Source organism: Cervus canadensis, chromosome 11 (genome assembly GCF_019320065.1).
Source record: "Cervus canadensis isolate Bull #8, Minnesota chromosome 11, ASM1932006v1, whole genome shotgun sequence".
Taxonomy (NCBI): Eukaryota; Metazoa; Chordata; class Mammalia; order Artiodactyla; family Cervidae; genus Cervus; species Cervus canadensis.
In genome coordinates, this window is record NC_057396.1 from 39,923,199 (window position 1) to 39,949,737 (window position 26,539).

At 40.8% G+C, this 26,539-nt stretch overlaps 1 long non-coding RNA gene across 1 annotated transcript; it reads left to right on the plus strand.

Moving 5' to 3' along the window:
- Nucleotides 1–163: 163 nt before the first annotated feature.
- LOC122450583 lies at nt 164–24,817 on the plus strand. Its single transcript, XR_006272134.1, has 2 exons — nt 164–451; nt 24,686–24,817. It is a non-coding gene; the product is annotated as an uncharacterized LOC122450583 (long non-coding RNA).
- Nucleotides 24,818–26,539: the final 1,722 nt, after the last annotated feature.

Consider the following 26,539-nt stretch of genomic DNA (forward strand, 5'->3'; position numbering starts at 1 on the left):
GAAACCTGGGGTCAGAGCACAACTACTGGGCTAAGACATGACAACTGCATGTCCCCAGTGCAGTGTGCAGTCTGAACAGGTCACCTGCAGTATGTGCTCATGACCACGTGTATAGTCTAACTCAGGGCAGACTCACCCATGACAGGACCACATCTCAGAGCAGCAAGAGGGGGCAGTATCGTATAGGTAAACTGGGAGTATCTCTCCTCTGTCTCCTTCCAGCTTGTGGGTGCTAATTACCTGAGCCAGTGCTCAAGTCAGTTGAAGATAAATGACCTTCCTGGATGTGGTGACGTGTCTGACTTGCGAAACGGTCCAGTGGGTCTTGGCTGTGTGTGGTGGGTGCACGGCACCCTGCTCTTGGTATATGCTTCAGTGGAGATTCTGGTGGCCTCAATCAGCCAAAAGCAGTGGAGAAACAATGCCCTTTCTAGCAGATGCTGCCGAGAAGGTGAGTGTGAATCACCTTTTACAACTCAGGGCTCTCCTGGAAATATACATCTCTCTGCCCCTTCTCTAACAGCTGATTGTGCTGTGAGTGTCTCACTTTCTACTGTGTTTTGTTTTATAATCTGCTGCAAATCCTTTTTCGAATGACATGGTAGAAAAGAACAGACATGCTTGGTAGCTCAATGTTTCAAAGACACTCAAGTCAACTGCCTCTCCAGCAGCTCTGGGGAGGTCAAATGCATTGTTTGCTCGGCAAGCAGCCCTTCCTGCTTTGGCTTCTGCACCTGTGCTAAATCAGTGCTTCCCAGACTCTGAGATTTCAGGGACTGGTCAATAAACAAGCAGATGAACTCAGTGAATTGTTAGAAAGCAAGCACCCTTGTAACCACCACCAGGCCAGGAATAGAGCTTTATCCACATCCCCAGGTTCCCCACTCCCCTCCTTCCAACCTCTTGACCTTCACCGAAACCACTTCCGTGAGTTTCTTTCATTGTTTTATCACCCACGTGTGCATCCCTATACTCTATAGGGTAATTTTACTATTTTTAAAAAACAAACCCACTTTATTTATTTATATTTTTGGCCTCACCTCTCGGCTTTTGGGATCTTAATTCCCCAACTAGGGATTAAACCTGGGCCCCTGGCAGTGAAATCGCCGGGTCCTAACCACTAGACCACCAGGGAACTCCCTAGTTTTACTATTTGTTTGTTTTTGTTTTTTAACTTGATGCAGCTCTTTTAATCTGAAGAGTCTCCTCTATCCCTGTCTTTTCCTTACAGTTTATCTGTTGAGGAACCTGGGCTGTTTGACCTGTAGTTTTTCCACAGCCTGGGTTTTGCTAGTTTTACGCTGAGGGTGCAGTTCAGTTTGCTCTTTTATTCTCTGCATTTCCTGCAAATCAGCAGCTAGAGACAGAGACCTGATTCACCTCAGGTTGGATCCCTCTTGAGAAACCTGTATGCAGATCAGGAAGCAACAGTTAGAACTGGACATGGAACAACAGACTGGTTCCAAATAGGAAAAGGAGTACGTCAAGGCTGTATGTTGTCACCCTGCTTATTTAACTTATATGCAGAGTACATCGGGAGAAATGCTAGACTGGAAGAAGCACAAGCTGAAGTAAAGATTGCCAGGAGAAATATCAATAACATCAGATATGCAGATGACACCACCCTATGGCAGAAAGTAAAGAAGAACTAAAGAGCCTCCTGATGAAAGTGAAAGAAGAGAGTAGAAAAAGTTGACTTAAAGCTCAACATTTAGAAAACTAAGATCATGGCATTTGGTCCCGTCACTTCATGGCAAATAGACGGGGAAACAGTGGAAACAGTGGTAGACTTTATGTTTTGGGGCTCCAAAATCACTGCAGATGGTGATTACAGCCATGAAATTAAAAGACGCTTACTCCTTGGAAGGTAAGTTATGACCAACCTAGACAGCATATTAAAAAGCAGAGACATTACTTTGTCAACAAACCTCCGTCTAGTCAAGGCTATGGTTTTTCCAGTAGTCATGTATGGATGTGAGAGTTGGACTATAAAGAAAGCTGAATGCTGAAGAATTGATGCTTTTGATCTGTGGTGTTGGAGAAGACCCTTGAGAGTCCCTTGGACTGCAAGGAGATCCAACCGGTCCATCCTGAAGGAGATCAGTCCTGGGTGTTCATTGGAAGGACTGATGCTGAAGCTGAAACTCCAATACTTTGGCCACCTGATGCAAAGAGCTGACTCATTTGAAAAAGACCCTAATGCTGGGAAAGATTGAGGGCAAGAGGAGAAGGGGACGACAGAGAATGAGATGGTTGGATGGCATCACCGACTCAATGGACCTGAGTTTGGGTAAACTCCGGGAGTTGGTGATGGACAGGGAGGCCTGGTGTGCTGTGGTTCATGGGGTCGCAAAGAGTCGGACATGACTGAGCGACTGAACTGAACTGATGAGACTCTAGGCAGTGTGTGCTCATTTACCAGGTGGTACATCGTGTCTGATGGGCACTTCTGTTGGTGTTGGCAGCCACTGATGTTCAACACCTACATCTGGTAACCAACACACTGGAGGTTGCAATATGGATATATTCTAAGCTATCATTTTGTTTTCATTTATTACAGGGAATATTTTATAAGGATATGCTATCCTCTTATCTATTTGATTTCCGAATAGAGTTTGTACAGGAAAGGTAGGGTACATATTTAATTCTTTCCTTTTATTTACTCAACTTTTAAGATAATGAGCTGGACTGGTTCCCTGCTATCCTCTGAAGGTGGCTGTTTAAAACAATTTTTATGAACTTAGAAATTAAAATCTACCTGATGGGTTTCATTTCGTGACAATTAACTGTCTTTATTGTCTCATCTTTGCTGTTGGGAGTCCCTTCAAGTTGGCTCCTGAGTTGTTTGCCTTGACTCTTGTGGCTGCTTTCTGGCATTTCCTAAGTTCCTCTTGTATGTTTTCTATCCTAAACTTGGAATCAGCTATTTCTCTAAGAAGCCCTGGGTTTCACATGTGCTTTGCCCCTATGTATAAAGGCTGTCCTGCCGTGCCCTGCTGTTCAGCCTCAGTTATCTCCACCAAGATGGTGACTCCTTTCTTGTCTACGGGTCCTCAGACACGTGGAATGCAAAGTGCCCTGGTGGCAGCTGGAACCTGTAGTTCCATGGACTGGGACCTGTAGAATGTAGTTCTCTGTCCCCTGGAAAGCATGTGCTCCCTTTGGAGAACAGTGCTTCCAACCGCCCAGAGCTCAGAACCACAGAAACAGGAAGCACAGTGGCCCTTGGTGGACTCTTGGAAGTGAGGGTAAGTGTGGCCACTTCTTCTTATGCCCTTTGGTTCCTGGAACCAGATATTCTTCCACAGGGACAGAGGAGCAGTTGAACGTCTCTGATTTAATGCATATGCTGGATCCTGAAGGATGACATACCATTCTTGCAGATTATTGCCTCAGATGCCTTCAGAAGGCTATTCCAGGGCTCTTTGGGGCTGGTATCTTCTGGATGGCACAAGCAAAAAAAAAAAAAAAGAGACAACTATGAATGTGTATCTATCAATCACCAGTAGATCCTAATGTCATGGGCCCACTTCCTAGCTTCCTTCCCTGTGAACTGGTGTGCTGGTTGGATGCGATGGAATTCCATATCTGGGGATCAGGTACTCTCTAAGCTTCTGGATACTGGTGCTGACTGGCTCTGGGCAGGAAAGACAAACTTATTTCAAGAGTAAATCTCTATCCCTGCAAGGATGAACTGCTGACTCTCCCTGGATGGAAGGAACCTGAGATAGTTGATTTCCCACCACGGGATTTGTTGGTCTCCTCAAGGAATAATGCCATATCTGGGGCTCAGCATTGGTTTTTTTCACTGGCAGAAGGCAGCAGCAGCTAGATGAGCTTTGGTACTTGGGCATCCATGCTGGTGGGCCTATGCATAGCCTCTACGTCTATCTTGTGATAGACAACTCCATTCATCTGCTTATTGTGCCAGTTCTAGGATAGCCAGTGACAAAGTGGCTGAGTCATTTAATCTGCTTAGTTCAGTCCGCTTCTGTGATGGATGCTCTCTGGTGAGAGGTGATGAAATGACACCAAAATCTTCATACTGCCTGCCTCCTTCTAAATGTCCAGTCACATGTCTACCCCAAACCTTCTTCTCCCCAGTCTTCCAGACCCTTCCAGTCCCTTGACAAGCCTGCTATACTATTGACCACTGCCGAAGAATGTGTATCTAGCCGCCTGTATACACTTCTCCTTCCATTACCAGGGCAGCTGATTGGGAAGACTATAGAGTCTGCTTGATCTTTACTATTTGCAGCTTTGGGAAGATTTTCCCTTGCTGCCCACTGTCTTTCTTTTTTTTTTTTTTTAGATTTTTCAGGGCCCACTGTCTTTCAAGGCAACTCCTGGATGTGACTGTTACACAGCCCCTGTCCTTTTTGACTTCTACCCATATACCGAGCTGACCCATCTGCAAACCAAATGAGGTTACCATTTCCATCTTACAATAAACTACTGCTGGCTGCACTTGACTTTGTCTTGGCCAGCTTGATGGAACCCAGTTTATTACAGGAAGTTCTTGCCGTATTTTTCACTTGTTGCTCATGGATAAGCATTTCATCTAAACCAGGGCCCAGTCACATGCCAGGAGCTGCTTCTCAAAAGGTATGTAATTCTCTGCTGTAGATGACATGACTTTGCTCCAAACTCGCAGGGGCCAACTTTATGATTTTTTTGCTGGGTTTTGCAATGAGCTCTAGATTGCATCTTTCCCCATCACTGCCACTTCCAACAATATAGAGTCTGCTGGATCTTTTTTTCTTTTTTCCCCTAAATGCTCAAAAGATTTTTTCCTTTTTCTTTAAAGTTGAGTATTTTACTAAAATACATCTTGGTGTTGGTTGCCCTAGGTAGTGGTCTCAGGTGCATGGTGTGCACTTCTAATGTGAGGGGCCTTGGGTAGCTTTCCTTTCGTTGTGACTGTAACACCCATCTTGGAGGAAACAAGCACTCTGACTCAGGTCATACCTTTCATGGTTTGAATCCGACTTAAAATTTTAGACACCATCTTGGCATCTTCTCTGCTGATCAGAATTCCTGTAGTTCCATATGGGCCTGCTGCCACTCTGACCACTGAAAGGTCTTGTTCACAGGTGGTCTAGTAGGTCAGCATAGTCCAGTCTTCTAGCCTGTCTGTTAAAACACCCAAGAGTATTTTAACTCACTTTTCCAACAAATATTTATTAAATGTGTCAGCCACTGTTTGAGGCACTTAGGAAGAAATTGTGAGCAGATACTATATAGTGAAATACATTTCTTCAAAATCATCCAAGGTTAGGGGAGTGGGTGAGAATATAGGGAAAATAAGGCTGCCATGAATTTCTAATTGTTGAAGCTGAGTGAGGAACATGGAGGTTCATTATACCAATGGCTTTCTCTACTTCTGTATGTTTGAAACTTCCCATAATAAAAAGATTTAATAGTACATATGGTTCTTGCCTTTAGGCAGTTTGCAATCTAATGAAGAGTTAGATACTAATTTTTAAAAATCGCATGAATGTCAAGTTGCAACTCTGATAATTTCCTTGAAGATACCCAGTGCTATAAGAGCCTACATGAGGGGTCAGGAGGACTTCCCTGAGGTTGAAGGTCAAAGTTAACTAGGCAGATGGGGAAGGAGGAGAGAGAAACTTCTAGGGAGAAGGAGCAACCTTCTGCCAAGTGTCTTCTGTGGTGGGAAGGAGCATGGAGCACACAGGACCCAAAAGGAGGTTAGCTCAGTTGAAGCAAAGGCTGGTGGGGAACGTGGTGGGAATGAGGCTGAGTGACTGCTGGAGCCCAGCTGTGCGGGGCCATCGAGACCACCTTGAGGGAGTTTTGTCTTTACCATTGGAAAGAATTGATGCTTTTGAACTGTGGTGTTGGAGAAGACTCAGAGTCCCTTGGACTGTAAAGAGATCAAACCCAGTCAATCCTAAAGGAGATCAGTCCTGAATATTCATCGGAAGGACTGATGCTGAAGCTGAGGCGCCAATACTTTGGCCACCTGATGCGAAGAACGGACTCATTGGAGAAGACCCTGATGCTGGGAAAAATTGAAGGCGGGAGGAGAAGGGGACAACAGAGGATGAGATGGTTGGATGGCATCACTGACTCGATGGACATGAGTTTGAGCAAGCTCTGGGAGTTGGTGATGGACAGAGAAGCCTGGCGTGCTGCAGTCCATGGGGTCACAAAGAGTCGGACACGACTGAGATACTGAATGAACTGAACTGATTGGAGCTCTGAGAGGTCACGCAAGGGTTTCCTGGAGGTGGATGATGCATTCAGATTTGCATTTTGAGGAAGTGGTGTAAACCTTCCAGCTACTGGCCAAAGGGGAGATAAGAGAGATGAGAGCAGCTTGAACTAATGGTGGTAGATAGAGGGAAAGGAAAGGATTTTACAGTTGCCTCAAGAGGCAAGACTGACAGGACCTGGGCACTGACAGGTAAGGAGTTATCAAGGTTGCTTCCTAGGTGTTGGGGGTGCATCGTCTACACCCAGACTTGTGCTGTTAGCCAAGCTAAAATGTGTGGAGTAACGGTGAGTACATCTGTGCTTCATTCACCTGTGGGACACCTTGATCTGTTTTGAGCTTTCTTTACTGGTAATAACTCTGTAGGAGGTGGGACTGCCTTAGCACAACAGAATCTTTGAGCTTGAGGTTCCTTCTTGCCCTTTCCTTGACTCTGCTCTTTCCTCTGGGGTGGGGCAGTCCCTTAACACTTCTGTTTAGATTTGGATCTCAGTGATCGCAACTTCCGAAAGAGGCTTATTATAGGGTCTGACCTTTAACTTGAGCTGCACAAGCTGGACAGTTCCAGTAATCTTGAACTGCAGGATTAATTGCTAAGAACCTGGTTTTGATAGCTTGAATGCTGGCCCCAGAGCTAGTCCAAGGGCATCCCTGGACCAAACTGTTATTTTCTATCTTGGTTCAAACTCTTGATTCCTGATCTCCTGCTCTGCCTTAGTAAGTTCTGGCCTCAGGGGACAGGCAATACCACCCCTACCTCTAAAGGCAGCCATGAGCCAGGCAGTTCTTTGAATTATGATGCTTTACTTTTCGAAAATGTTAGTTACACCCAAGAACCAAACAGAACACAACACAGTAGGTTCAAGCTTTCCAGTAAAGAAACCTTTAGCCTCGATTGTGTAAGATTCTGTAAAAGCTTCCTGGTTTTGTGGTTGTGCTTCATTACTTCAGTTTTGGCATTTGGAGGCACCTCTGGCAAGAGCTGGAATTCTGTGACCTCAGCCCACTGTTGTTGCTCAGCAAGCTGTGTGATTTGCTAAGCTTAACCCTCTAGTATCATGAGAACACCTGGGTTTATATACCTTTGTAGGAAAAAGTAATCATAAAATTGAATTAAAATTGGTGCCTGGTTTTATTTGCAACAGATTCAATGTACTGAATTCACAATTGTGGGCAATGCTCATGGATAATGCTTTACTTTGAATAAGGTTGCTGAACCCCAAAGGCAAACTTTAATTTGGGAAGCTGAAGAAGCTAGATTTTAGTATTAGAATACTGTGGGTTCCACATACCCAGATAGTGTGCCTTCCTGTTTCTCATACATAAAATGAGCAATTTAGCCTTGTGTTATTGCTGTGTGCTAAAGAGGAAAGGATCTAGCAAATATATGCCTTTTGAAAACAAGTCCATAGCAATTAAGAAAGAAAATGCAATAGAAAGCATTCATATCAGAAATTGGAATTAAAAACTGTCTATTTGCAGATGACATGATCTTGTATACAGAAAATTCTAAGGAGTCTACTGAAAACTATGAAAACTAATAAATGAGCTTAGCAAGATTTCAGGATACAAGATCAATATAAAAATGAATTGTGTTTCTCTACAGGAGCAATAAAAAAAATGAAAGCAAATTATTAAAACAATTTATAACAGTATCAAAAAGAATAAAATACTTAAGATTCTTTAATAAAAGATGTATATTCTGCAAAATACCAGACATCACTGAAGGAAACTAAAGAAGATGGAAATACATAGACTATGTTCATGGATCAGAAGACTTAATATTGGTAAGATGGCAATATTCCCTAAACTGATCTATAGTTGAATGTGTGCATACCTGCTAAGTCGCTTTAGTCATGTCTGACTCTGTGCGACCCTATGGACTGTAGCCCACCAGGCTCCTCTGTCCATGGGATTCTCCAGGCAAGAATACTGGAGTGGGTTGCCTTGCCCTGTCCTCCTCCAGGGGATCTTCTGACGCAGGGGTTGAACCCGCATCTCTTATGTCTGCTGCACTGGCAGGTGGGTTCTTTACTACTAACACCGCCTAGGAAGCTCCACAGTTGAATGCAGTTCCTACCAAAATTCCATCTGACTTCACAGAAATTGATAAACTGATCCTAACTGAAAATTCATGTGGAAATTCAAGAGACCTAGAATAGCCAAAACAAGCTTGAAAAAGAACAAAGTTGGAGGATTCACACTTCCTGATTTCAAAACTTATTACAAAGCTACAGTAATCAAGACTGTGATACTGGCGTAAGGATAGATGTATATAGATCAGTGGAATAGAATTGAATTCAGAAATAAATTCTCACATTTATAGTCAATTAAGTTTTGACATGGCTGCCAAAATAATTCAAAGGGGAAAGAACAGTCTTTTTCAACAAATGTGCTGGGATAACTGGATAGCCACATTCAGAATAAAGTTGGATCCTCTACCTAGCACCACATACAAAAGTGAACTCAAAATGGGCTTCAGGGAAGGTAATGCTCATGTGTGGTTTCTCAGCTGGGCTGTTTCTTCTCTCCAAAGTTTTGGTCAAATAGGCATTGAGCATAAATCCCATCTGGTGCCTGTGCTGGCTATGATAACAGAGATAAATCACAACCAGACTCTCCCGGGGCAGCCTCCCACACCCGCCCAGATGATGTCTTCATTGAGGGCAGAGTCCATAGACATGGTGACAAGAATGATGATGGTGATGATCGCTAACACTCTCTGAGTCAAGCACCATTCCAACCATTTTACAAGTATTACTCATTTGATTCTTATAAATATTAACCCCATTTCATAGATGAGGAAACTGAGGCAGAGATGGACTAACTTGCCACACAGCTGATAAGCAGCAGGGCTTCTGAGAGAGTGGGGGTGGAAAACTTGCAGGGGAAGGGCTCTGTACCTGTGCCAGGACTTGGCTGATGATATCAATAGAGAGAAAAGAGGCAGGCATCGTAGTCGGCTGGGGCAAGGTGACCTTGACTACAGTGGCCATGGGTCTCCTTGGAATCCTGTTGCTGACCTGCCCAAACTGGATTTAGCAGCCCCATGGAACTCTGGGCCTGCCATGGCCTCCAAGTCCCACACTGCCCTAATGAGCATCTCCTCAGCCTAGCACAGAGCAGGAGTTTGTGAGTAGTTGCTAGGGTGCAAGAGCTTGACATTTCCACTTGCTCATGGCCTGAACTCCTAACTTCCATGGTGCTTCTCCTGAAAATATGATTACAAAAGCAATAGAGTCATTATAGAAAATGCACAGCCATTACACATGTAATGGAAAGACAAGCAGAAGAGCTGGTTCTGGCTGCTAATTCAGCCTGGAGGAAGGGACTTTTTAAAGGGTTCTTGATGGTCTTTAGGATATAAAAGGTCAGGATATTCCTGCTGGAAAAAGCACATTCCACAAGGGAGGCCTCATAGTCTGTATAGGGAAACAAAGGACTTGAAGAATTTAGTGGCTCGGTGAAAGGTAAGGACACAAAGTAGGACCCTGGGGCAGAAGTGAGGGTATCCAGAGAGGGACCCAGCCACTGTGAGAGGCAGGGGTCAGAGAAGAAGACTGTCCAGTGAGAACCCCCCAGAAGCAGAATCAGCCTAGACACACTAGAACACAGACACTCCTGCTGATTTTGTCTACCACACCATGCAGAGCGGTAGCCCCTCAGCAGTGCCTCGTGCGAGATATTCTTCAGAGAAATCAAGGAGAAGGGACATTGTTTCATATTTGTGTTAATTATGGACAGAGAAAGGAACAGCTGTGGAAAGTGAGATGCCAAGGAAGTTGAGACTGGCAGGAAGAGGAAATGGGAGGAAACAGGAAAACTTGTGATTGTTTAGTTGCTCAGTTGTGTCTGACTCTTTTCCAACTCCATGAACTGTACCCCACCAGGCTCCTCTGTCCATGGGATTTTTCAAGCAAGAATACTGGAGGGGGTTGCCATTTCTTTTTCCAGGGGATCTTGACCCAGGGATTGAACCCACGTCTTCTGCATTGGAAGGCAGATTCTTTACCACTAAACCACCAGGGAACCCCAAACAGGAGAACTAGGCATCTGGAAATTCACATCAGTGTGGAGGACAGCATTGGTATTTGCACATATGTATACTTGCTTACATACATTTGCTATATACTTTCCTTAGTATAGAGGATGATGGTTTCAGCCATTTTTATTTAAATGTTAAAAGAAAGGATGATCCTGTGAGGCTGGAAGACTGCAGGATGCAGAGATAAACAAGATAAACAAGTGGAAGAAAATAAAAATCCCTCTACACCAGGTAAAGAGAATAATTCCAAACATTTTGGCATATATATTTCAGACTTTTTTGTATGCACACATGTAGTTCTGTTGTTCAGTTGCTCAGTCTCATCTGATTTCTTTGCAACCTCATAGACTACAGCACTCAAGGCTTTGCTGTCCTTCACTTCTCTTGGAGCTTGCTCAAACTCATGTCCATTGAAATGGTGATGCCATCCAACCATCTTATCCTCTCTTGTTCCCTTCTCCTCCTGCCTTCAATCTTTCCCAGCATCAGGGTCTTTTCCAATGAGTCAGCTCTTTGCATCAGGTGGCCAAAGTATTGGAGCCTCAGCTTCAGCATCATTCCTTCCAATGAATATTCAATGTTGATTTAGGATTGACCGATTTGATCTCCTTGCAGTTATGAATCTAATTTTAAAAGTCGATTTAATGTGCACATCATTTTGAAGTCTGCTTTTTTCCTCTTAACACAGTATTATGAACATTCTTCTGTTTCAATAAATATTCATCTTGTATCTTTTCTAGGGGCTGGGTGATATCTTGTATGAAAATGCTAGAGTTGACAATCAAGCCTTAATGTTTTGATTTTAGTTGTATTTTTATGAAAGTTAGAAATGCTCATAGTTTGAAGAGTCAAATAATTCTATAAATCTTGCTATGAAAGATAGCAATCCCTTACACATTCTCCCTCTTTGCCCAGGAGCAGAAGCAACCACTTTCATGTCCATCCTATTAACCTATTTATTTTGGTATTTACTTCTGCACCTCTAAACAACAGCCTCGAATTGCTATTTGTTGATTTTTCATCTTAGGTATGATTTCTTCACTTCTTGATATGGAAATTGAGGACTTATCTCACATTCCTCCTATATTCCCAGGAGACATCTCCCTATGTCCTCCTGATAAAATGATACAGTAGTTTTGACTAGATCAATGTGTAGAGTTTACATTATTATGGTTATATAAACACTGTTGATGGCTATGTGGTGTAGTAAAATATGATGAATTGTCCTTTCCCCCATAGATTTTCTTTTCTCTAGATTGCCTTGTGTTGCAGGTTGGTGTTTCCAGAGACAAAACTCTGAGATGGATCTCGGTGTAGGATGTTTATTACAAGAATGCCTTGAGGATCAACACCTGTGGATAGAGGGAGAGCAGACAGAACTGAGGTTTTAGGGGAGAAATAAGTCAGACTGCCATGCAGGCTGATCACAGCCTTGATGGATGCCCTGGGAGCTCTGGAGTCAGAGGGTAATTTAGGAATGGTCCCTTCAGTGTTCATTTTCATGCATTAGTCACTCATTTAACCCCTAACCCTTGGTCAGTTGGCAGAATCTCCTCTCAATGCATTAATTTGCACCAGATTTTCAATGCATTCCTATCTTCTCAAAGAAGTCTCTCCTGGACCCTTGAACCTACTCCAGGCTGCACTGCACTGCACTCCAGCCCCTACTCCTGGGGCTTCTGTCATTCGGGGCTCTTGTTTCAACATCACTCTGGGCTTCAGGGCCTCCCATTGTACAGAGGTTTCTGGTTCACTGTACTCCCCTGTGTTGGATATTCTGTTTTCCTGTGTTCCATGCCTTCTTCTTTCTTAGTTTATTCTGTTATTTTAGTGGAGCATATCTTCTAGTCACATCCACAGAAAGCAGAATAATGGGCTACATTTTTTTTTTTGAGATTTTAAATATATGAAAATGTTGTCATTCTTTCCTTACAGATTCCTAGTTTGGAAAGACTTCTAGCTTGGAAATCCTTTTTTTTTTTTCCAGTTTTAAATGCATTGCCTCGTGCCTTCTAGCTTCCAGCATTGCTGCTGAGAAGTCCAAAACTACTCTGATGTCTGACCTTTTTCTGAGCCCTGTTTTTCCTTTCTGAGAACTTGTAGACTGTTTTCTGTTTCTGATGATAAAATTTGCCTCTGTGTGTGTATTTTCTTTCATCCATTGTAGGCACATGAGGGGCCCTTTCAATTTATTTGGAAATTCATGGGCTTCATTCCCAGGAAATTTTCTTAAATTCTTTTTCTTGGATATTGTCTTCTCCTTTTTCTGTTTCATTTTATATTTTTCCTGGAATGTCTATGATTAAGACACTGTATGTTCTGTACTTCATCTTACCACTCACTTATTTTTCCATCTTTTGGTTTTTTGCTTTTATTTTTGGAAAATTTCCTCAGTTTTATCATCTAGCACTTTTCTAGTAGAGTTTTAAAAGAAAACATGACACATAAACAGCAAAGTGTAAAAATCACAAGTGTGCATTTAGCTCAGTGACTCATCAGAAACTGAAAACACTTGCATAGCTCCAACCCAGGGAAGAAGTAGATGATGACTATTACCTGCAACTCTCTCATGCGTTTATCTCATCACCACTCACTCTCCTCCCCCAAACAATCATGATCCTAACTTCTAACACCATAAATCAATTTTGTTGTTTTCAAGCTTTAGCTTACATCAGAATCACCTGGAAGATTTGTTAAAACAGGTTTCTGGCACTCACTTTCAGAGTTTCTGATTCAGTAAGTCTATGTTGGAGTCTAAAAATTTTCATTTCTAACAAGTTACCAGGTGATGCTGATGCTGGTGAGAACTCCTGGCCTATTCCTTAACTGAAAACAAATGGAATCATACAGTGTTTCCTCTTTGGTGTATGGTTTCTTTTGTTCAAAATTAACTTTATCCTTTTTAAAAAAACATGTAGCCGAAGTTCATTCATTTAAACTACTGAATAGTATGACTGTACCCTATAGTATGAAGTTATTTATCCATTTTACTGCTGATGGTCATTTGTGCTATTACCAGTGTTTGGTTACTATGATTAATGGCGCTATGAACATTCTTTTGGAGTATTTTGGTGAAAGTGTGCACACATTTCTGCGGGGTATATACATGTAGGAGAGGAATTGCTGATACACAGTATGGGTCAAGCTCTTTTCCAAAGCAGTTGTATCAATTTTTACTGCCAACAGCAGGGTGTGAATGCTCTGCATGCTCTGCAGCCGACACAACACTTGATGTCATCAGTCTTTCTACTTCTAGCCATTCTGGTAGGAGTGCAGTGGTATCTCACTGTGGTTTATCTCATGCAAAATAGTTTTGCATTTTCATGATGACTGATATTGATTGCTTTTTCATAAGTGTATTGGTTACTTGGATATCCTTTTGGATGAAGTACCCATTCAAGCTTCTTGCTTATGTTTCTCTTGATTTATCTATCTTTTTCTTATTGACTTGTAGTGATTCTTTATATATTCTGGACATGACTATTAGTTGGTAATATATATTGCAATAATTTCTTCCATTCTATGGTTTACTCTATTAATGGTGAATTTTTATAAATGCAAACGTTTGAGTTTTGTGTATGTAGTGAGAGCACCTGAAATCTATTTTTAAAAAAGCAAATTTCCAGTATATTATACAGTACTATATAACTATAGTCATCACATTGTACACTAGATTTCTGGGCTTATTCATCCTACATCACTGTAACTTTGTACTCTTTGACCAACATCTCCCCATTTCTTCCACATCTCTGCCCTTGGTAACCACCATTCTACTCTCTGCTTCTATGTATTTAACCTTTTTAGATTCCACATATAAGTGAGATTATGCAGTAGTTGGTTTATTTCACTTGGTGTAATATCCTCCAGGTTCACCAACATTTCCATAAATGGCAGGATCTCCTTATTTCTTCAGGCTGAATAATATAACATTACATACATGTATACAGAAGACACAGAGCAAGACTATGAAGAAGTGGATGTAGGAATTGATGAAGAGTTAGCAATAGCAAAGAAATCTACAGTTGAAAAAGATAAATTGTAAACTGTGCTCTCACCATTTGGATCCTATGAAGAGGGAATGTGTGAAGAGAGAATGTGAGATTTAAGTTACCTCCATTTAAGAGACTTGCCTTTGTACCGATGACTATGGCCAAGAAGATGGAATGTGCTAATTTGTCAAAAACAATGAAGGCACACTCCTGGAGATGGGGTTGAGGTCATTTTTCCAAAGCACACAGGTGGCTTAGGGGAGAAGTGGTTACCTGAATGAAAAGAATGAATGAAAGTCCATGCATTGTTAGGAAGAGACCATGGGTAATGGATGCTTGAAGGGCAACAGAAAATATCCACTACATTTCCCAATGAGTTTAAGCCTTGAATACTCTTGGAGCCCCTGCAGCACAAACAGGTATTGGCAGGGAAATTAGTTCTCAATTTTGCAGGAACTAAATAACTCTCTCTGTGATGAATTTGTCTGTTTGGTAGTCAGCACTGATTTCCAAGTCCTTCTAGAATGCCTTTCTGCACTGTATAAACTGACAAGCTAAAAAAACCTCATCATAAACAGCCTTTCTAGGCTCCCTTGCAGCTAGGATCCTGGATATGACTTATGTCTTGCCAGTGAAATGTACTTACATGAGATTGAAAAGTAGGAGTGACTCAGAGGCTATTTTCCAACTGCTTCTGGTTTTGTTTGTTTGGCTTTGGTCATGAATAAGTCTATGGAGATAAACCTGACAACAAATTTCCAGGTATTGAGATGACTCAGAGGCTATTTTCCAACTGCTTCTGGTTTTGTTTGTTTGGCTTTGGTCATGAATAAGTCTATGGAGATAAACCTGACAACAAATTTCCAGGTATTGAGAAGCAGTTGCTGTGATGGCAACCTCCTCATCTTGATTCTTGAGAGTTTAATTAACTTGTTAAAGGTACATAGACAAAAAGTGACAGAGTTCAGGTTCAGGTGTCTGAATTCATAGCTATTTGGAGAGCTCTCAAAGTCTGTCACAGTTGCACAGTTGTCACTTCCCTGGCGGGTTAGGTCTGGGTACTGATCCTGAAGAGCCAGCCTAGACCTCACCCCATTCACTGCTTCCAAACATGTTGTAAGTCCTTAGTTTTTTCTTATATACCTTCAGAGCTACTTCAGTTTCCTGCAATGAAACCTTCTCACTAACATAAGAAGGGAAACACCCTATCTCCCTAAATTCCAGGTTTCCTAATTACAATCATGCTATGGGTATGGAATAATAGCCAAGTTTCTCCCAACAAGCAGGGGCAAGTACCTGTGCTTTGGTACAGCTCTAGAAGAGCCCTGATAGAGGAAGTCAGGAAATAGAACGCCAGCCAGGTGTAGCTTCCATGGGTCCAATGGGTGTGTGGTGGGATGAGAATTGCTTGTACTATGTGCCCATTCTGCCAGCACTTGTGCTCTGTGCTTCAAAAACCTTTTCACATCCATGATTTGGTGTAACCCTGCAAGGCAAGTATAATTACTTTCAGTTTACATATGGGGAAACTGAGGATCCGAGAGGTTAACAGGACCTGATCAAGATGCTTGGAGTTGTCCACACACTTGGCATATATACATTTACAGTTTTAAATGTTCTTCTCCTAATTACAAAAGTAATGTATGTTCACTGTAGAAACTTTGTCACCCTCCCTTTGGTGTCATCGTAGCTGGATGGAAGCAGGGGCTACTTTTTCTACATGTGTATTTACATAACTGTAAAGTCTTTGCTTCTATTATATACGCTGCCCAGTTTTTTATATAAGATATATGAACTCTATTTTCTTTCTTTTTCTCTTTTTAAAAAATTTAATGGCATGAACAATATTTCAGAAATGAGAAATAATTGACAAACTGGCTTGTGTTAACCTCTTAATAAATGAAAGGGCTGAGATAGTTATCTGCAGTAAAATTGCAAAATAGATAATTGAAAGGAATCACAGGTCACATCTTAACTTATTATCTCATTAATAGGCTCTATGAGCTAATTTAAAAGGATTATAGCATCTCTCATATCAGTAATCTAATATGACGATTTTAATGACTGACCAGCGTGTGTGTGTGTATATGTATGTGTGTGTGTGTGTTTTGGTTGCCCATTCTCTTCCCACAGGCTTTAGGCAACAGTTAAAAATGTGGCCACAAAAATTTAGAAGATGTTATCTGTTGCCTGTCTAGCCTAAATTGGTCCAGGATGATAACTCACTATAATCAGGTGTCCACATTTTCCAGGCAGCATAAGAAATGCATGTATACTCTGGCTTAAAATGAACTACAAATAAGACTCCCATTGAAAAGTCCTATGATCTTCAAAAATGGCTGGGATCTAGATCTCATTCAATTTTAAGTTACTTTTGTGGTCATGACAATAAAAACTACTTCTGTTCCAGTCCTCTTCCTCCTCCTCCTTCTATTGCAATATATTAATAGTTAAATGGCTCACAACTAAAAAGTATAAAGACAGTCCCTGAAACTTCCCTTCCATCCTTTATCTCCACCTACCCAGCCATCTTCCTAATTTCTTATATATCTTTCTATAAATTCTTTATGTATATACAAGAACAAACAAATATAGATTTTTGTTTTTCTTTCTGTTTTCCCACAGAAAAGGTAAAAATATATATACATTGTTCTGTAGTTTGTTTTTGTGTTTTTCATTTAAAAGACTATCTTGGAGATCTTTTCATATGCAAATATATAGAGTTTCCCCCTTCCTTTTTATAGCTATGTTAATGTTCTATTTTATGTATGTCATATACTTTATATTTCTGCCTGGGATTTTTTGCCATTTAGTTGCTTTTAATCTTTTGCTGCTACAAACAATGCTGTGATGAATAGCTTTGTATATAATGTCATTTCATACATGTGAGAATTAACATGTATTAAATGTTTTGTTTCAGTTCACTTCAGTCGCTCAGTCATGTCTGACCCTTTGCGACCCCATGGACTGCAGCACACCAGGCCTCCCTATCCATCGCCAACTCCCGAAATTTACTCAAACTCATGTCCATTGAGTCGGTGATGCCATCCAGCCATCTCATCTTCTGTGGTCCCCTTCTCCTGCCTTCAATCTTTCTCAGCATCAGGGTCTTTTCCAATGAGTCAGTTCTTCGCATCAGGTGGCCAAAGTATTGGAGTTTCAGCTTCAGCATCAGTCCTTCCAATGAATATTCAGTACTGATTTCCTTTAGGATGGATTCGTTGGATCCATTCTAATTCGTTGGATTTCCTTGCAGTCCAAGGAACTCTCAAGAGTCTTCTCCAACACCACAGTTCAAAAGCATCAATTCTTCAGTGCTCAGCTTTCTTTATAATCCAACTCTCACATCCATACATGACTACTGGAAAAACCAAAGCTTTGACTAGACGGCCTTTGTTGGCAAAGTAGTGTCTCTGCTTAAAAAGATGCTGTCTAGGTTGGTCATAACTTTTCTTTAAGGAGTAAGCGTCTTTTAATTTCATGGCTGCAGTCACCATCTGCAGTGATTTTGGAGCCCCCCAAAATAAAGTCAGCCACTGTTTCTACTGTTTCCCTACCTATTTGCCATGAAGTGATGGGACCAGATGCCAAGATCTTAGTTTTCTGAATGTTGAGTTTTAAGCCAACTTTTTCATGCTCCTCTTTCACTTGCATCAAGAAGCTCTTTAGTTCTTCGTCACTTTCTGCTATAAGGGTGGTGTCATCTGCATATCTGAGGGTATTGATATTTCTCCCAGCAATCTTGATTCCAGCTTGTGCTTCATCCAGCCCAGCATTTCTCATGATGTACTCTGCATAGAAGTTAAACAAGCAGGGTGACAATATACAGCCTTGATGTACTCCTTTTCCTGTTTGGAACCAGTTTGTTGTTCCATGTCCAGTTTTAACTGTTGCTTCCTGACCTGCATACAGATTTCTCAAGAGGCAGGTACAGAATGAAGAAGGTATACAGTACAGAATGAAGCAGGTCAAAGGCTAACAGAGTTTTGCCAAGAGAATACCCTGGTCATAGCAAACACCCTCTTCGAACAACACAAGATAAGGCTGTAAACATCACTAGATGGTCAATACCGAAATCAGATTGATTAAATGTTTATTTAATTTAAATAGATATTTTAAGACTGCTTTTTGTAGAACTTATGTCAGTGTACACCCTCATCACTAATATTTAAAGTGCCTGTTTCCCTAGACTTGCCATGAGAATGTTGTCAAACTTCGGATTTTTTGTGTCATATGTTTAAGATTTATTTACATTTCTTTTAATTGACCATTTTTCTATTGTCTGGTAAGTAACTGGTCTTTACTTATTGACACCTAGGGGCCCTTTACATACGAAAGAGATTACTCTTTTGTGATCTGATATGAAAACATTTCTCCCAATTTCTTATTTATTCTTTAACTTTACTTATAATGTTAAACATTAGAGTATTTTTTTTTTTTGGTATGGTCGATCTTATTAATTGTTTATGGCTTCTGGATTTGGGGTGACAAAAAGATTTTCCTTACTATAAGGTGAAAGGTATTTTCCCATTTTTCTTTTAAAAGTGTTGAGGTTTTTTAAAAGTTAACTGTTTTTTTTTTTTTTTTTGCCACATGTCTTGCAGTATCTCAGTTCCCCAACCAGGGATCAAACCCAGGCCATGGCAGTGAAAGCCCAGAATCCTAACCGCTAGGCCACCAGGAACTCCCCAAAAGTTAAATTTTGTATTCTTTTGAAGTTAACTCAGTGAGGCATGAGGAATGGATTCAACTTCATTTTGTCTAAGTGGCTACCCATTTGTCCCAATGCCATTTATTTAGTGGTCCATATTTTTTCCAACGATTTGAATGTCAGCTTTATTACATTGTGTCTATGTATGATTTCTGGATATTGTGTCCTCCTCCATTAGCCTGTCTGCCTTTGTATAGGCCAGCATTGCACTGTGCTGATTGCTGAGATTTGAGGACATCTTTTACCAGCACTAGTACTGCTGATCTTCCTCCCCTACCATGACTCTTCCTTTTCATACTTTTTATCACTGTTCTTGCTCCTTTCTTGTTCTATATAAACTTTAAAATCAACTTATCTAATTTTTTTAAAGCCTAATAGATCACATTAAAATTTTGAATTAAGTTATGGAGAACTGACATTTTTATGATGTTTCATATTCCTGTCCAAGAGCATGTAATATTTCTACTTGTTCAAGTTTTCTTTTGGATAGTGTTTAGTAGTGTTTTGAAATTTTTTCTTTACATAGAACTTGAGTATTTCTTGTCTTTATTTCCAGGTATTTAATTTTTCTTGTTTTTGCAATCGTAAATAGTCTTTTCTTCCATCGCCTCATTTATATTGAGAAAACTTGATTTCTACACATTAATTTTGTTCCCTACTAGTTTATTGTATTCCTTTATTGCTTGTTAGTAGTTTTTCAGTTGATTTTCTTGAGTTTTTCAGATATCCAACGATATCACCTGCCATATTTCCTCTCTTCCAACTCTTATACCTCTAATTTATTGTTGTCTACGTGATCTGACCATTATATTCTGTAAACTGTAGTAAATTGAAATAATCATCTTTGTCTTGTTGCAGAGTTCATTGGAAATGCTTCCAGTATTTCCCATTAAGTTTGATGTTGGCTTTTGAATTGGGATAGATTTTTTCCCTCATGCTTAAGAAGTATCTATTTGTATGTTATTGATTTTTTTTTTAAATTGAGGATGTTTGTTGTTTAAAATCCCTTTACAATCTATGAAGGTGGTCATCTGATCTTCCTGCTCAAATCTACTTATAAGATTAATTATGTAAATAGATCTCATAATATTAAACCACCCTTGCATCCTGAAATGTATCCCACTTATTTATGATGCTGAATTTTGACTGCTAATTTTTTGTTTATAGAGTTTTTTTATTGGTGGTAATAAATAATATTGATCTATAGTTTTCTTTTTTGTGTACAATATTATGAAGCTTGGGTATTAATGATATACTTCCTTCATAGAAAGAATTTGAACTCTTTTTCTATGCTCTGGAACAATAAAAAAAAACATTGGAATAATTTGTTTTTTAAAAGCAGGAATTCTTCATTAGAAATTTTTCTGTCAAATTATTTTGTTGGTCCTGACACTTTCTTACGAGGTAGGGTAGCTCTTTGACAACTTCTCTTTTTCTCCCATACAAATTGATTTCCATCATTTCTCTCTCTTCTGAAGCCAGTTTTGTGTGCATAGCTCTTCTGATGTTTAGAAATCTTGGATTTTCTTCTTATAAGTTGCCTTTTATGACATCCTTCATCATCCATTTCTTTAGATAGTATCTGTGGCTTCCCTACTACGAAAATAATAAAACTAGTTCATATCCTAATACAAGACCCATCCTGGCAGCTGAGCTGTGGCAGTGCAGGAAGAGAGCAGGGTCTCTGTATGGGGCACTACTGAGCCCCTGTGCATCCCCAGAGCATGTTCCTATGGTGACTGCAAAAGTGTTAACTCTGGCCTGAGCACTGGGACAGGAACTGCCAACACTCAGGCAGTAAACTTTGTCAGTAAATTATTATGAAGGAAAAGCAAACACATGCACGTGGCAGTCAAACATAGCAGAGAGTTAGAATTCTTTGAGGAGTTTAGAGTCTCTGGTTTTTAAAACTACTGTAACATTGTGAGGCAAATGGTCACAAGCTTAGAAATAGAAATCAAATATAAAATTCATTCGATTAGATAAAAAAGAACAATTTTTACATATGAGGCTTCTGCTCAACCAATTATTAACAAGGAAGACAATTTTAAAATTAATTTTCCTTGTAATTAAAGATATAGCAATGAATATATAAACATGTATTTTGAATTGTACACAAATCATGAAGCCACTTTTGGTTTCTTAATTGACCCTCACAAATTATAGGAAATGTGAAAGAAAACAAGAACTGCAAATTATGAGCTGGTTCTGCCCACGTGTTTGGTCTATGGTACAACTAATGCAGGCAGGGGAGCATCAAAAGTTTTTAAATAAGAATTATCTTAGGGACTTCCCTGGTGATTCAGTGGCTAAGACTCTGTGCTCCCAATGCAGAGGCCCTGGGTTTGATCCCCGGTTGGGGAACTAGATCCTGCATGCCACAACTAAGAATTCCCATGCCAAAACAAAATCCCACATACCACAATGAAGATCAAAGATCCTGAGCACCAAAACTAAGACCCAGCAAAGCCAAATAAATATGTAGATAAATAAATAACTATTTTTAAAAAGAATGATCATGTTTAGATTTTGACAGAAGTGTTGGGGATGAATACTCATTATGTCTCTTGTCTGTTGGATGTAAGCTTTTTGAGGGCAGGGCTTGCCTCTCATTCATCATTGTACCTCCCGTAGTACCTAGCACAACACCTGGTGCACATTCAGGCTACATGGGGCAATGGTTAGGAAGGAGGATCTGATGCCAGATATCCTGGCACCAAGACCTGTTCTGCCACCTCCTACCAAACTACAGAACTTCTCTTCACTTCAGTTTCTATATCTGTGGAATAAGGATAATGATGATGTCTACTTTGTAGAGTTTCCATGAGGATTAAATGAACTAATGCAGGTGAAGTAGTTAGTATCTGACATTTAGTATTAACTTAAATGTTAACTACTATCACTTAAAAAAAATTATTTATTTACTTGGCTGTTCCAGGTCTTAGTTGCAGTATGTGGGATCAGTATGTGGGATCCAGTTCCCCAACCAGGGATCAATCCCAGGCCCCCAGGCTTGGGAGTATGAGTCTTAGCCACTGGACCATTAAAGAAGTCCCAAATATTACCACTTTTAAGGAAAAATTTATTGGAAGAATTTTTAATCCTCTGTAAGCAAAAGAGAATGTTGGTGAAGTTTTCAGAGCCATTGAAGAAACAGAGTCCTGGTATTTAGACCAAGATAGCACCAACTTTGTGAATAAAACAATCATTTGTTACTTAGGCTCCCAAGAGGATTCAACCCTACCCAACTGTCTTTTTCCCATCTTACTCACAGGGTCACCTTCTACCCAGCCAAGTTTCCTAATGGAAGCCTATCTGGAACTGAAGACGAATAGTTTTTGCCTGTAAAAAGCAGAAAATCCAGTTCAAAAAACTTCAATGAGCTACTGCTTCACATTCATTATGATGGCTATTGTTTAAAACAACACAAAACAGATTTTTGGTGAGGATATGGAGAAACTAGAATCCTTGTGCATTGCTGGTGGGAATGTAAAATGGTTTAGCTGCTATGGTCATTAGTATTGTGGTTCCTAAAAAAATTAAAAATAGAAACATCATATGATCCAGCAATTCCACTTAACGAATATCTACTCAAAAGTACTGAAAGCAGGCACGCAAATAGATATTTGTACACCCACATTCACAGCTATATTATTAAAATAACCCCAAAGCAGAAGCAACCCAAGTGCTCATTGACAGATGAATGGATAAGCAAAGTGTGGTATACACATACAATGGAATACTATTCAGCCATAGAATTTGTGCTACATGAAATAAGACAGATATTAATACTGTATGATTTTATTCATATGAGGTACTTCAGTTCAGTTCATTTCAGTCACTCAGCCATGTCCGATTCTTTGCAACCCTGTGGACTGCAACACGCCAGGCCTCCCTGTCCATCACAAACTCCCGGAGTTTATTCAAACTCATGTCCATCGAGTTGGTGATGCCATCCAACCATCTCACCCTCTGTCGTCCCCTTCTCCTCCTGCCTTCAATCTTTCCCAGCATCAGGGTCTTTTCAAATGAGTCAGTTCTTCGCATCAGGTGGCCAAAGTATTGGAGTTTCAGCTTCAGCATCAGTCCTTCCAATGAATATTCAGGACTGATTTCTTTTAGGATGGACTGGTTGGATCTCCTTGCAGTCCAAGGGACTCTCAAGAGTCTTCTCAACACCACAGTTCAAAAGCATCAATTCTTTCAGCGATCAGCTTTCTTTATAGTCCAACTCTCACATCCATACGTGACCACTGGAAAAACCATAGCCTTGACTAGACGGAGGTTTGTTGACAAAGTAATGTCTCTGCTTTTTAATATGCTGTCTAGGTTGGTCATCTTTCCTTCCAAGGAGTAAGCGTCTTTTAATTTCATGGCTGCAGTCACCATTTGCAGTGATTTTGGAGCCCCCCAAAATAAAGTCTGCCACTGTTTCCATTGTTTCCCCATCTATTTGCCATGAAGTGATGGGACCAGATGCCAAGATCTTAGTTTTCTGAATGTTAAGCTTTAAGCCAACTTTTTCACTCTCCTCTTTCACTTTCATCAGGAGGCTCTTTAGTTCTTCTTCGCTTTCTGCCATAAGGGTGGTGTCATCAGCATATCTGTTATTGATAGTTCTCCCAGCAATCTTGATTGGAGTAGTCAAATCCATAGAAACAGAAAGTAGAATGGTGATTGCCAGGAACTGGGGCTGGGTGGAAGAGTGAATAATTACTGTTGAATGAGTACAGAGTGTCAGTTTTGCAAGATGAGAAAAGATTGGATGATAGTGATGGTTGCACAACAGTGTAAATATACTCGATGCCATTAAACTGTGTACTTTCAGTTCAGTTCAGTCGCTCAGTCCTGTCTAACTCTTTGCGACCCCATGAATCGCAGCACGCCAGGCCTCCCTGTCCATCACAAACTCCCGGAGTTTACCAAACTCAAATCGGTGATGCCATCCAGCCGGTGATGCCATCCAGCCATCTCATCCTCTGTCATCCCCTTCTCCTCTTGCCCCCAATCCCTCCAAGCATCAGGGTCTTTTCCAATGACTCAACTCTTCACATGAGGTGGCCAAAGTATTGGAGTTTCAGCTTCAACATCAGTCCTTCCAAAGAACACCCAGGACTGATCTCCTTCAGGATGGACTGGTTGGATCTCCTTGCAGTCCAAGGGACTCTCAAGAGTCTTCTTCAACACCACAGTTCAAAAGCATCAATTCTTCAGCGATCAGCTTTCTTCACAGTCCAACTCTCACATCCATACATGACCACTGGAAAAACCATAGCCTTGACTAGACGGCCTTTGTTGGCAAAGTAATATCTCTGCTTTTTAACATGCTATCTAGGTTGGTCATAACTTTCCTTCCAAGGAGTAAGCGTCTTTTAATTTCATGGCTGCAGTCACTATCTGCAGTGATTTTGGAGCCCCAAAAAATAAAGTCTGAGACTGTTTCCACTGTCTCCCCATCTATTTCCCATGAGGTGATGGGACCATTTGCCATGATCTTAGTTTTCTGAATGTTAAGCTTTAAGTCAACTTTTTCACTCTCCTCTTTCACTTTCATCAAGAGGCTTTTTAGTTCCTCTTCACTTTCTGCCATAAGGATGGTGTCATCTGCATCTCTGTGGTTATTGATATTTCTCCTGGCAATCTTAATTCCAGCTTGTGCTTCTTCCAGCCTAGCGTTTCTTTTTTTTTTTCTTTTTTTTTAGTGAAACAATATTTATTAATTCCATGAAGAGACAACTACACATTCAACCTCCATAATGGCCATGTTAATAAGTTTTAGGCATCTTGGGTTAGAATCCAAATTTGGCCACGGCTTCTTAAGAAAGACCTTGAAACACTGCATACCGATGTTCTTTTCAACAAATTTGTCTTCAGGACCAATTAACATGACGCTTTTTCAGTTTTAAGCTGTTCTATTTACAGTTTTCATTAATAAAGAATGATCTCAAAATGCTGGGACTGATTTAAGACTTAAAGTTTTGCTATATCAATCTTCACAAAATATTTCAAAACTGAAAAGGAAGAAAATGTTGTTATGTGCATGTATTTTTATATAATCAATCAGAATGCAGGTTTCTAAAATTCAGCCTAGCGTTTCTCATGATGTACTCTGCTTATAAGTTAAATAAGCAGGGTGACAATATACAGCTTTGACGTACTCCTTTTCCTATTTGGAACCAGTCTGTTGTTCCATGTCCAGTTCTAACTGTTGCTTCCTGACCTGCATATAGGTTTCTCAAGAGGCAGGTCAGGTGGTCTGGTATTCCCATCTCCTGAAGAATTTTCCACAGTTTATTGTGATCCACACAGTCAAGGGCTTTGGTGTAGTCAATAAAGCAGAAATAGATGTTTTTCTGGAACTCTCTTGCTTTTTTGATGATCCAGCAGATGTTGGCAATTTGATCTCTGGTTCCTCTGCCTTTTCTAAAACCAGCTTGAACATCTGGAAGTTCTCGGTTCATGTATTGCTGAAGCCTGGCTTGGAGACTTTTTAGCTATACTTTACTAGTGTGTGAGATGAGCGCAATTGTGCGGTAGTTTGAGCATTCTTTGGGATTGCCTTTCTTAGGGAGGGCAGAGAGGAGCTACTCCATGTTCAAGGTCAGGAGGGGCGGCCATGAGAAAACTGTGTACTTTTAAATGGTTCAACTTGTAAATGTTATGTTATATATTTTTTACAGTTTAAAAAATAAAGAATAACTTTAAAAACCAATTCAAACAATAAGGAAGGGGCTTACCTGGTACTCCATCTGCCAATGTAGGAGACAGGGGTTTGATCCCTGATCCAGAGGATCCCACTTGCTGTGGAGAAACTAAGCCTGCATGCCACAACTACTGAGCCTGTGCTCTGGAGCCCGGGAGCCGCAACTACTGAGCCATATGCTGCAACTAAGGAGGCCAGAGTGCCCTAGAGCCCATGTTCTGCAAGAAGAGATGACACTGCAATGAGAAGCCTGTGCACCACAGCTGGAGAGTAGCCCTTCCTCTCCACAACTGGAGAAAGCCCGCAGAGCAACAAAGACCCAGCACAGCCAAAAATAAATAAATGAAACTAAAACCAACAACAACAATAAGGAAGTGTACTGGCACACATGCCTGGAGATCCTGAGGTGGGGTGTGCCTGTGGGTTGGCGTCAAGGTTCCTCTTGATTTACCCTCTTTGGGTTGGTATCAAGATGGCTGCCACACTCTCATTCACCACACCCATATCATAGCAAGAAAAGAGGGCGCTTCCATTCCAGCCTTTCAAGCAAAGAGACTGAAATTGCTTCTGATTGGAACACTGTCATGTGTGTATCCTTGAACCAATGATTGTCACAGGGGGGATGGAATGAAAGTACTGATCTTCTTAAACCATCTCCTGAGCCTGAAGTTGGAGGTGGGGCAGCTTCCCTCCGTGGAACAGGGGCTGTCTGGGGCAGAGGAAAACATCTGTTGTGAAGGATGAACGAGCAAATGGGGATGGGTCCAGATCAAACCTACTGGAAAGGTTTTTCAGAAGATGTGAAAGCCATCCATGGAGGAGAAATGACCGTGTGCGTGAGAGCTGATGAGTT